Source organism: Pseudorasbora parva, chromosome 16 (genome assembly GCF_024679245.1).
Source record: "Pseudorasbora parva isolate DD20220531a chromosome 16, ASM2467924v1, whole genome shotgun sequence".
Lineage (NCBI taxonomy): Eukaryota > Metazoa > Chordata > Actinopteri > Cypriniformes > Gobionidae > Pseudorasbora > Pseudorasbora parva.
In genome coordinates, this window is record NC_090187.1 from 34,969,599 (window position 1) to 34,982,088 (window position 12,490).

Below are 12,490 nucleotides of genomic sequence, written 5' to 3' on the forward strand. Positions count from 1 at the left end.
TTTTTGGGTGAACTATCCCTTAAGGTGGTTTTGTATGCCCCTGTCATATGTTGTGGAAATTGGTAGAAGGACAAACAACACACTCACACATACATACACATATTGCAATTCAGAAAAGAAAAACAAAGCTGTGAAAATGCCCTTGGCACTACATACCATTAAAGGTCAGGTCACTTCTCAGAATCAACTGCCTCTAGCATGTCAAAATATAAAAGGTGCAGACTTTTACATTGAGACTTTTTCACTGTGAAAGAAATGTAAAGAGCTTCCTTGGCTGAGGTTAGAGTTTCATTAAAGATTATATAATTGGCCGCAAATGCACATTTGTTGTGTGTATGGAACTGTGTACTCATTATAATGTATGTGAAATATTAAAAGCTAGCACCAGTACTTGTAACAAGCTCTTGTTTCATTAAAAGTTAAAAAAGAGAGTTGCACCTTCAGTTCTGGAGATAATGGAGAAATGTTTTCCTTTTTGTTCAGACGTTTGGATATCATCAAACACACTGTGCTGTTCTCTGTTACAGGTTCAATTGAGATGTCCCTGAGCACAGTTGTCTGGTTTAGGACAGGACAGAAGGAAACACCAAAAGCAATTTCCAACCAGGTGATCCCGCCCCAGGGCCCCAGCAGGGTTTAGACGAGGAAATTAAACTCAACGCTGGTCTCGCTGCTTGAGAACTCCAGTCAAATGAACAGCCAATGTGCAGCCTTTTACCACTTCACATAGAAAATATTAACAGAATAAAGAAAGAGGTTTCCTGCAGGGTGTGGAGTGAAGCGGCTCACGCAGAATGGCTAATGTCCTCTCTCCTGAGTGATGGAGACGTCTGCAGGTTCAATTCTAACGACTCCCGGAGCCTGTGCGGAGAATAGTAATTTACCAATCACGCTGTCCCTACTTGAGCAGAAAGCATACTGGGTAAAAAAAAAAGAGGCTCAAGTGTGGTTCAAGAACAGTTGTACACAAACCTCTCAAAAGTAACTGAGAGCTACCGTCAATAGATGACTAAAAGGGGAACAGCAAACTGACTAGAATGTGCAGAACACAAAGTACGGAGAGGAACAGACCTAGCATCACCCTCGGTACATCCATTAAGATGTCTCACAATACAAGATGGACCCATGCTACACTGAGCTTGTTTAGGTCTCTCCATTGTGAGTGCTGGGACAGGAATAGCTTGAAGCAAAAAAGCATAAAGTTAATGGGGGACACACTCTCTGGGATTGCAATGGTAAATTATGACTCCCATAATATACAATTCAGGGGCACTCTTGGTTTACAGTAAAGGCTGAATGAAGTCCTTGGGCTATAGTGCTCATAATGGGTGTCGTAACTGAAAGCCTGTAATGTTAATGAATAACCAACTCAATCCAAATCCAAAATGATGCTATAACTCCAAAGATCCAGTGGAGCCAACAAGCAGATGGCCTGGTTTCTGCGAGCTACTCAATTTTGCATTAATGTAACCTTTCAATATAAGGAAAGATTTATAAGCTACATTAAAAACGATGACCCTTATCCACTTCAATTACAAAACAGAGCTGCTTTAGTTTCCACGCTTGATCCCTCATAAGAAGCGTCCTGGAGAGTGACGACGTCTACATCCTCCGAGAGCAGGTCAGGGAGGCTGTGCGGCTCTGAGAGCTGGTCTTTATGGTAATACCTCTCTGATTGAGATAAGTGGCAGATGTAAGCAGGACCATCAGCAGTATTTGTAAAAAGTCAGTGGATTCTCGAGGGAGAGCTGCTTGTCATTACAACCACCGGGAAAAGACCTGATGAGTGCATTATTCAGTAACCGGCAGTGCCGCAGCTAAGAGGTGTGGAGCTGGCATCAGAGAGACGAGCTCTATTGAGCCTCACTATAAGCTCACATCAGTGCCTGTTAATTAGCTTTGCTTAAAGATGCTCACAGCCACCTTTATTTGATTCTATTCTTGTTCCCTCAGAACTCACGATTGTGCTTCACGTGTGACTTATCATTCATCATCTGCACAGAAAACTGCAGAAAGATATGAAAGATTGTTTCACTAGCTGTTGAAAACTTCAACGTTCATCAAATCAAGTATTATAATTTTCTCTAGTCAGTGGAGGACCAAGAATTGGCTGAAGATGAAAGTACTAGGACTATAGATGCACAGATGTATCTCTCATCGCTTCATAAAATTAAGATTAACCACTGTAGTCAAATGGGCTATTTTAACAACCTCTTTACTACCTTTCTGGGCCTCGAAAGTGAAGATTACGTAGTGTGGAGAGGGAGAGAGAGAGAGAGAGAGAGAGAGAGAGAGAGAGAGAGAGAGAGAGAGAGAGAGAGAGAGAGAGAGAGAGAGAGAGAGAGAGAGAGAGAGAGAGAGAGAGAGAGAGAGTGTGTGTGTGTGTGTGTGTGTGTGTGTGTGTGTGTGTGTTGGGGGGTCAGAAAGCTCTCAGAATTCAAAAATATCTTAATTTGTGTTCCCAAGATGAACAAAAGTCTTACGGGTTTGGAGAGTGACATGACGGTGAGTGACTAATAACAGAATTTTCATTTTTGGGTGAACGAACCCATTAAAAACTGTAATATTGTGAAATATCATTTAAAATGTGATTTACTCCTGTGATGGCAAAGCAGAATTTTCAGCATCATTACTTCAGTCACTTCAGTGTCACAAGTTCCTTCAGAGATTATTCTAATAAACTGATTTGGTGCTCAAGTTACATTTCTTGTTGTCTTATTATGTAATCTTTTTCATGTCTTGCCTGGTTATATTTATTTCAAAAAGTATTTGATAATTTAGGAGCTACTTTGCCCTTCCATCCCCCAATTCTGTTTAACATATTGTAGTCTCACAGCTATGGAAGCATAAAACCACAGAATAAAACTATTTAAAAGATAATTGCAAGTTTCTATCTCATAATTCTGACTTTATAACACGCAATTGCAACTTTATATTACACAATTCTTACTTTACAACTCATTTATATCTAGGATTTCTGACTTTATAACCAGTATTTTGCGAGTTTATATCATGCAATTCTGAGAGAAAAAGTCAGAATTGTGAGATAGAAAGTCGCAATTACCTTTTTTATTTTTTATTCACTGGCAGAAACAAGCTTCCATACACGGCTTACTTTAATGGCCGTCTTAATTTGACACTAACGCCTTTGCAAAGAAGAAGTCCTCCAACAGCTGTCTAAACAATCTTCTCCTTTTGTGTGTTATGTTGGACAAATGCAGCACAAAATAATTGTTTAATTATTAATGAGTAGTCCATCTAAACACAGCAAATATGAGCCGTTTTGTTCCCTAGAGACATATTCATGTCTCATGCAAGCCCTTATATTATGACAAGGTAAAATTACAGCACCATCTCTGTACAAGTCATTCATAAAGTGTTGGTCTTATTGTGCACAACTGACCTGTGGACTCTTTTTGTACATTCAGATGGCACTTCATAAAAGCATACCAAGAAATGTAATTAAAGACATGTTAGGTATTCCTCTTTCAAAATTTCCTCCAGTGGAAAAGCAAACACTAACCTCTGGGTTAACGTAGAGAAAAACATCTGTGACACGGAGCATTGCGGACTCGTTTAATGAAAGAATATTATTTGCCATACTGAGACAGGCATGCTGACATGCAACACAGTATAGTCTAAAGTGAAAATATACAGAGTTCAGGAGACAAGGACGTGGAAAAGGGAGGGACAATACATACTGTTAAGAAAACTGTGGCTGTCCTTGATCTGTATACACGACCAGAGGAAACGAGAAACATACATCAAGGTTTTCAATTACGAAACAGAAGCTGACCCAAGAAGGCTCAGCTAATGGCTTTATATTTTTCATTAACATTTCTTAATGCTCCCCACACTGACCTCAGGGTATTTGGTCAATGTAAAATGTTCAATAAGTTTTGGCTAAAATAACATCTATCAGGCAGCTCATTAAGAAAAAAAGCTTGATTTGCAGAATAAAGGTCAGGTCTATGCCACTGAAGGTTTCCTCTACTGAGTCTTCAGTGCTATTGCAATAGCTTCCAATGTTTCTATATTATGCACAATAAAATACATTATAGTGTTAATGTATACACAGTGTGAGCTATAGTTATAGGCTACTATCAGTTCTCTACAAGATTTGACCTATATAAATTGTTGTTTACATCAAATCAGATATTGAATACTAGGAAATATTGAATACCTTGTTATGGTAAAATAAAACAGATGATTGAATTTATGTTTCGTTTTGAAAAGAACCTCCAAACAAATCAATTGTTAAAAATATTACCAGACATGTATAGCCTAATTACCGTAAGTGAACTCAGTGGAGTAACGATGGGTCATATTTTATATGCCCATAACAATTTAGAAAAAGATCCATCCATTCTCATTCAAATTTACTGCGGTTTCATCCATCATTTTATGGTTTACAAAGACAGTCAGATTAATTATCAACCTATATGTTCTTACAAATGTATAGATTTTTGATGGTTGGCCACTTTTCACAAATGGAGCTTGAAAATCTTACTTTCATGTTCAGATTGAAGTGTTTTCACACTAAGCAATATCACAATTTAATTTTAAAGGCACAATATGTAAGATTTTTGGATTAAAATATCCAAAAACCACTAGAACAATGTTATATAGTTTGTTGATTTATAGTATACATTATCTAAAATTTTCCCAAGAATGTTTAAAATCCAGAGAAATAAGCTATTTTAACCAAGACACGGACCATGTTCGTGCGTCGCCTATAAATTACATCATACCTGTTATCCTTGATTTCCTTGATTTTTATTTTGTAGAAACCGTGGAAAAACCAAAGATGCTTTAATATATTATTTTTAATTGGACAGATGAGTAACTGTTTGGATACATTCATCAACCGAAAACTAATAATTGTTATATAGCTCAACACATTTAGTATTATTGTTTAAATCTTGTTATCTATATTTTCTGCAAGTACCATGTTTTTCAATGTCTAATATCGATCTAGTGCCTTCTTCTGCTTCAATTGCTTTCAGCCTCACCCTTCTTCATAGTACAGTAAGGTTAATAAATATTGGAACAACATTAGGGTCATTAACGACATAAATAAAAATTTTGGGTGAACTAACTCTCTAATGTGGTAGCACTACACTTTTGTAGATGGTTTATTACGGTGTCTGTTACTGTCAAAAACAAATTTGTGTTGTAACAGTTATAACACTGCATAGATAGCGTTACGCATCACTAACAAGCCTACATTTACAGATAAAAAGTTTTTATTAGCATTAGCTGTAACATCAATCTGTCAATGAACTAACATATACATCAGTAAACACATAGCATTTGTACCTCACTACCCTAACGTTTCCTTGCCACTAAGATAGATCGAAGTGATATTACATTAAAAACTAATTTGTGTTGAAAACAAAAACTGTTGTGGAGGAGCATGCAAAGTTACTAAATTTGACGTGCAACCCGGCAAGCGAAATGGAGACTCGCCATAGGGTCTCGCGCACTCGCGCTGACGTCATTTTTGCCATGCGCAGACTCGTGCTCGTGCGGACGCGTCGAGTATAAACAAGGCTTAAAGCTACTCTGATGTTGGCAGTTGGATAAATGCAAGTTTATTCTTCAGTTCAATCTGTGTGCTAAAAGGCACATAAGGCACATTTTTATATATTATTATATTCTCCATTTGTTTGCCAAGTGAAGTTAATAAACGTAATTTTGGGAGGAGTACGCCCATCTAATCTTTCAATTAATACCAAGGTATAAAACCAGCAGCTTCCCCTGCTCCTCCTTTTGTACAATTTTGTACACACACTGGTGGTGGTTGAGGAGAGATCCCTGACACGAGTGTAAAGCGCTTTGGGTGTACAGTAGTACATATGAAATCGCTATATAAATGACTCATTCATTCGTTATTTTATTCATTCAATTTGTCTGTTATAGGGGGGCAATCGGAGCTCGGGTAGAATATCCTCTCCGAGCCCCTCTATAGCAGACAGCAAGCCAAATCTGTTTACCACTTTCACTAAGATTATATGGGCACACAAACTCGTGAAATAAATGAAAAGCATGTCATAAATGTCTTCTCTCTTACTGTATCAAAATCTCACCTATCTTTCCTCAGAGATGGTCAAATCAAGTTCAGTTTGTGAATGATTACATCATATAACAATTTTTTAAATACTAAATTGTGGAATATTAAGCTATATATCATACGCTGAAGTAAATTTAGTGTTAACAATTAAAAGAAAAAATAACAACAAGAAGAGAACCGAAAACCGTGATATGAGTCAAACTGTGTGTTTTGTGAACCATGCCACCCCTAATATGCTCCTAAAACACAATCTTCCAGTGCAGTTTTCATCCATTTTATTTATTATTTTTGGTATTTATTTAATGCATTTTTTTAAACAGACTGAGAGTCCATTGTTTTTATTGTTTTTGGTTGTTTTGTTAATTGTGAATATTTTAAAAAAAAATCGTTTTCAGTGCTAAATAGTCTTTAGAAAGTTTATTGATATTTGAAAAGGTGTGCCTGCATTATTATGCCATTATCATTATTTTAGATGAAAATGGTCTCAGAACAACAATATTATCGTTTATCACAATAATTTCTTGGCAAATTTCTTGTCCAGCAAAATGTGTTTACATGATAGGCCTAGGCAAGGCAACACTCCACGTGTGTTGTGTCAAAACGCCCCACAGAACAGAGGGAATAGAGAATCTCTTCCATTCTTTCTCTATCCATGTTTGTGTCAGTCATAAAAATTAAGACACAAAAATTACATGAAAATTAGCAAACTTACACCAATGGAGACTAAGCAAAGACTCGGATGAGGGTCACAACAAAACAAATCCATTTCATAGTTTATAAAGCAATTAGCTAAACACTAAAGATTACCTTCACACACACAATTTTGGTAAAACACATATGACATATCACCACAAATTTCATTTTTATTTTATTTTAATCTCATTCTTATTTTAACATCTAAATCCTCTAACAAGTTCCATGCAAAGGCTGAAACTGACATAAAATATGAAAATAAGCAAACAGCTTGTGATAGTAATGTTAAATTTATGTTGTTGCGATCACATTCAACCAGACTAAATTAAAATAAATAATCTTTTCGAATCTGAATACTAAAACAAAAGGACGCAGCTCATTTTCTGCATTGATCCGAGTCAGTATAGCCACAGAATACTAATGAAACCTTAATTTGAAAACTGCTCCTATTCCTCAATTCACCAGCTCCAATACCTATCCAATTAAAACAAATCTCATCGGTTATTTAAAAAATGTTCAGGCCTAAATCTGTCGGAAATGTACAAAAGCATGTCATACATTTAAATTTGATTCAAAACTTAAAATGCCAGGAAACGCAGAAAGTGCTTCGTCCTTGGGAATTCAGACAACTATTAGCAATGCACAGCCAGTGTTCCTTCATTAATCAGCACTAATTAAGACTATTGATTGAAGAAAACATCAGGATTTCCAGCTGAAAAGGTTTACTAGACTGGAAACTGGAAACTCTACAGGCGACGACATAGCATTGAAAAAAGCCAAAAGATTTCTTTGCCCTTGGCTCAAGCTTCACTTTGCAAAACAGATCAGAAAATTAAACCAAAAATGCCCCTGCTTCCCTGTCATTAAGTGCTGTCAGGACGAATCAGGGCTCACAGGTCAGTGGTGCTGCACAAAGCAGCGCTCAGTCTCTCATTGTTGAGCTTCCTGTCTCCCTTACACACATGCTTGCTCCGTCACACAGAGGGTTAGGCTTGACAACAACGTCCCAGGACTCATAACACAGCACATCAAGGTCATATTGAACTCGAGATAAGTGGTACAAGTAGTCAACATCATCAGACATTCTCATTATTTTCATATTTGCACTAAATCACAAATCTCGCAAATCGATTGCATCATTTATTTAGATATTGTTGCCGTTGTATTATTAATGATTCAATTGTAGTGCCTGTGCTGATATACGGTGAAATAAAATTTGAATCTCATGGTTAAACAGTTTCGCACATTTTTCACCTTTTAAATCTACTAGCAAACAGTGCAGGGAATAACTTGACTAGACTGAGCTGCTTTCAAATTTTCAGTGCAATTTTTACAATATGCCAAAAATTAGGAGGGTTGCAACTAAACACAACAATGCCGTATTTAGTTTGTCTTGAAGAAATAATTGGGCAGAATAAATAGCAGCCAACTAATGAATATCTTCTCAACAAGACTGCTGTTTAATTAGGCTAAAAGCTCACGACTGAAAACAAAAGCTGCATTACTGTATTGGCAAAGTACATTTATGACTTTTTGACAGATGGCTGTAATGCAGTCTAGGCAAGCAGACCAACCAACATGCAGGCGAACACAGCCTTAGATTTGCTAGACTGAGGAACAAACCTTGAAATTCTAAGTCAGACAAAACTCCGATCATTTGCTGTGCAAGTGTGCATGCAACAAAATCCACAATGTTTCACCACATTCTGAACTTAATGCAGGTCACACACACTTTGAACAAAAATCTAACCTCTGACTTTTGTGTCAATTATCGGAACATGCAGCTTATCTTACATCATAAAGGAAACCCATCAGTCATCTATATGACATTAGTTTGGAATGAGAAAGTCAATAGTGCTGATGTTATGAGACATTTCACTTGGTTTAACAGCCAGAAAGCAACTATCTAACAACCTGGAAAGCTCAGGCAGGGAAAATCTTTATGTCCACACATTTCAAAAATGATACACGCTGTCAAATCAAATACAAATGATGTCCAACAAAACAGAACACATCAATGTAAACAATCTTATGTATGACAATGAACACTAAAGTGTCAATCAATTATATTTTATATAGAGCTTGTTTGTATGAAGGAATGTTGCTGCTGGTGAAAAAAATGATTATTATATCTTCTAAACCTGCTATATTTCTATATTTACAGGACTGCATCTGTTTGGTTATGCACCGGGGGGGCTGAACAGCTCAATAAGGCTGTCAGGTTGCTCAACAGAGCCATCTAGTGGGCCCCAAAACTTTCAACCAAAAGTAATAAATGGAAAGAAGACGATCCCGGATGAACAGTGCATCGTCTCGTCTTAAATGCTTTGTGCCTTTGATAGAAAACAACAGTAACTCGCATATATTATAAATGCGTGACGTATTTGTCAGTCTTAATTAGCATACATAAACTCGTTTTATGAATCCCAGTAAGTGTTTTACAATGAGGTCGTTACAGTTACAACCCTTGTGAATTACTGTGGTCTAGACTAGATTTCACCGACAGTGGTTCAACGTAATATAATATAGTGTTGCATTTAGTGCAATTAGCAAAAGATTCAGTTAACAACACTGTGAAATAAAGATAGATTAAGTCAGCATATTTTATTTTATTGACATAAACGACAACGCATTTAGTTTTATTTTATAACCAATCCCCAGCAAAAACAATTAAAGCCAGAAAAGGCTGAACTGAACGAAGACACTGGCTGAATAACTGTACTGTACAGTTTGGAGAAAATCTATCACGTTGAATAAATAGGCTATAGACTGCAGCGATGTAGGTTGACCAAAATTGACAGCTAACATAATCGATCTCATCACCAAAAAATGAGCTAAAATGACATGATTAAGAATAGTAGCCTACAGGTAAATTAACTATTAAACATTTTATTTAATTACATTGGCGAGCTTACATAATGACAACAAATGTCGTATAATTAGCCTATTAATGAGTAGGCTATCATTAATAGGCTATATATGTAAATTCACTGACCAGTTAAATAATCTTAAATTAGGATATGCTTGAATCATAATGTTTAAATGATAGATTTATAAACTCGTCTAAAGCTAAAATGTGTAAATAAGACATGGAGAAACTAGCAATGCAAATCAATCAGAAATTTACATTCTTAACAGCTTATGGTTCATACAGTGCGTAGCCTACATCAATTTTACCAATGTGATTATTTTATTGCATATTACACTGTAGCATACTACTAAGTTAAAGGCTAAAAAGGTTTTAAAAGCGAAATACAATATATATATATGTAGCCTAACGTTACCTACCTTCTCCCGGTCCGTTTTACTTTCCCTGATCTTGAATCGCTTCTTGCTGTTCGTCCATAGTCTTCGTAATCAAACTCTCCACTTTCTCGTAGGTAATTTATTGCAGACTATATGAAGAAGAGTCCTGGGCTGTGTTTTATTACATACGACGGAATGTTCTCGTTATTTGCCCAATGTTGTCAGAGCGTTGCGCTGCGGTTCATCCTCTGTAACCGACACTGTTGCCGAATGTTTCTGCCTCTCGCGCGGCCTCATTTTAAACTCACGTGACGTCAGAGATCATGGTGCTGAAACTGCAAGCACTTGTAAACAACACACACACACACGTTTATGTGGTGATAAAATAGTTCTCGGTGAACTTTTACTGTTAATCTTGAGGCAAAACCACAATTTTAGTAAATACAGTAAATAGCCTATTAAAAAAATTGAGTCCTCGTTGAATCTGAATATTTAGGCTACATATTCCTTATCCTGTGAGGAATTATTCGAGAGAGAGAAAAACAGTAGCTAGCACCTGTCTTCAAGATATTTGTTCCAAGATATTGAGTTTTCAAACTTAAGTCGGATATAGCCTACTTTATGTTGGATGTATAAACCTGAAGAAGAACATTTTCAATTAAAAATTATTTGTAGCCTATATATAGCCTAAGCAACTTTCACAATAAATGGATGTAAGCAGTTTAAATACTGCGTTAAGTAGCCTAGCCTATACAGCCTTACAACCCCAGCAAACCAGATAAACGGGACTAGTGAGAAAAGGCACAAACATATACAATTCTGTAAAGTATATGACAAGAAAGGAGACAAACATTTATAAATTATAACATTTAGAATATGTTTTGCCTTGTCCTTTTATTCTTTGAAATTTTCTGGGGACCCATTATGCTACTTACCTTCTGGTGGACCCCTGGACCCCAGTTTGGAAAACCCTGCTGTGGCCAAATGGATTATTCTTTGCTATTTTGTACAATAAATATTGTAACCTAAGTAGAATGTTCACTCAAATTCCTCAAAGGAAAAAGTGTGCTTCAAATAACCAATTGGTGTAAAATAGTAATATGCATACTTCCCATACTATAGGCAAATTGTAGGCCTGTGTAAAAAAAAAAAAAAAACACGTATAGGTATGTCCGACAGTACATGTAGGCTATGGTATTATGCTTTTGTGATTCACTGGGAACCACTTTTTAACAATCCAATCAATTCCCCATGCTACAGATCCTTTAGGCTATCTGATAGACTACAAATTTCGGAAATAAATATGGGTTGCAATTTAGTGTGTTATATTGACTTTAAAAGGACTTTGAAAGAATGCAGAAAAACAACAATGATTTATAATATAGCCTAATGTTTTCATCCATTTCACTTTGAAACCTTTTTCAGTGGATGTTATTTACACACAATATCTTTGTCAACATAAGTTGCTTGTCTTTTCTTCAATATTGTGACATAGCGGAGTGCAACGGCTTCTCAGACAATATTAATATTTAGGTAGGCCTAATGATGTGCCAGTAAACCCGTGGCACGAATGCATTAAAGATTAGGAGAGCATGTGAGTTTAAAAAAAAAAAGATCTATTCTAGATAAATACTGCATTATTCCGTAAGACTAGGAATGATCAAATTTGATTTCATGGAGATTTTAATGTCATAAAATCATAAAATAATGAAGTAAATCTAGGTTATTGTGTTGATTAGGTTATAATTTTCACCCTTCTTACTTTATACTATTTGTCTATGTTTATTGATAATAATAAAATACATAGCAGTCTCTTTATCAGTCCGAGTAAATGAATGCCTCCATTTAGGAGCAGAGTCCTGATATCCAGGGCCCATACTTTAACAGATCTTAAAAACTTTCAAAGACAAGACAAAAAGGCAATAAAAGATCTTATATTATCTGTGCAAGTAAAGCCCTTTACAGATTCCATATGTATACTGAATATGAATAAAAAGGACCTTCTCAGTCACAAAAAAGAGAAAAAACAAGCACATTTATAACAGTGGATCAATTTCAGCTAATAAATATTTTCTGTTTTTGCTTACTCTTTTTCATGCATCTATAATTTGACAACTCTTCAATTTTAATAATATCTGATGATCCTAAGAGGACATTATTTCTTGCATACCTAAATGCAAATTCAGTAATTATCCAGATCTGCTTTTTGAAATCACAGGGGGAGCCTATCAAAAGAGCTGACAGAGCACATCTGCCTGTTGCACCGAATTGAGCAAACTGCTGATAAATTATGCTTGGCCTGTTTATAAAAGACTATAGTTTACAATGTTGCTAAACAATTGTTGAGAGTCAAGACAGATGCAGCTACATGCTTATTAAGAAATTATGGCTATTTTCTTATCCTGCTGCTAGACATTGGAATGAGCAAATGACCTTAGAATAGTTTTGACATTTTCCATCAGAGTACAGATGGGGATA

The 12,490-nt window shown here is 36.1% G+C and overlaps 1 protein-coding gene across 4 annotated transcripts in view; it reads right to left on the reverse strand.

The window, feature by feature from the left end:
* Positions 1–10,265, reverse strand: part of megf11 (multiple EGF-like-domains 11) — a 147,894-nt gene extending 137,629 nt beyond the window's left edge. For all 4 annotated transcript variants that reach the window (XM_067420483.1, XM_067420484.1, XM_067420485.1 and 1 more), the window contains exon 1: positions 10,055–10,265. The gene's annotated coding sequence lies outside the window, so the exon portion shown is untranslated. The remainder of the gene's footprint in view (positions 1–10,054) is intronic.
* Between the last annotated feature and the right edge of the window lie 2,225 nt (positions 10,266–12,490).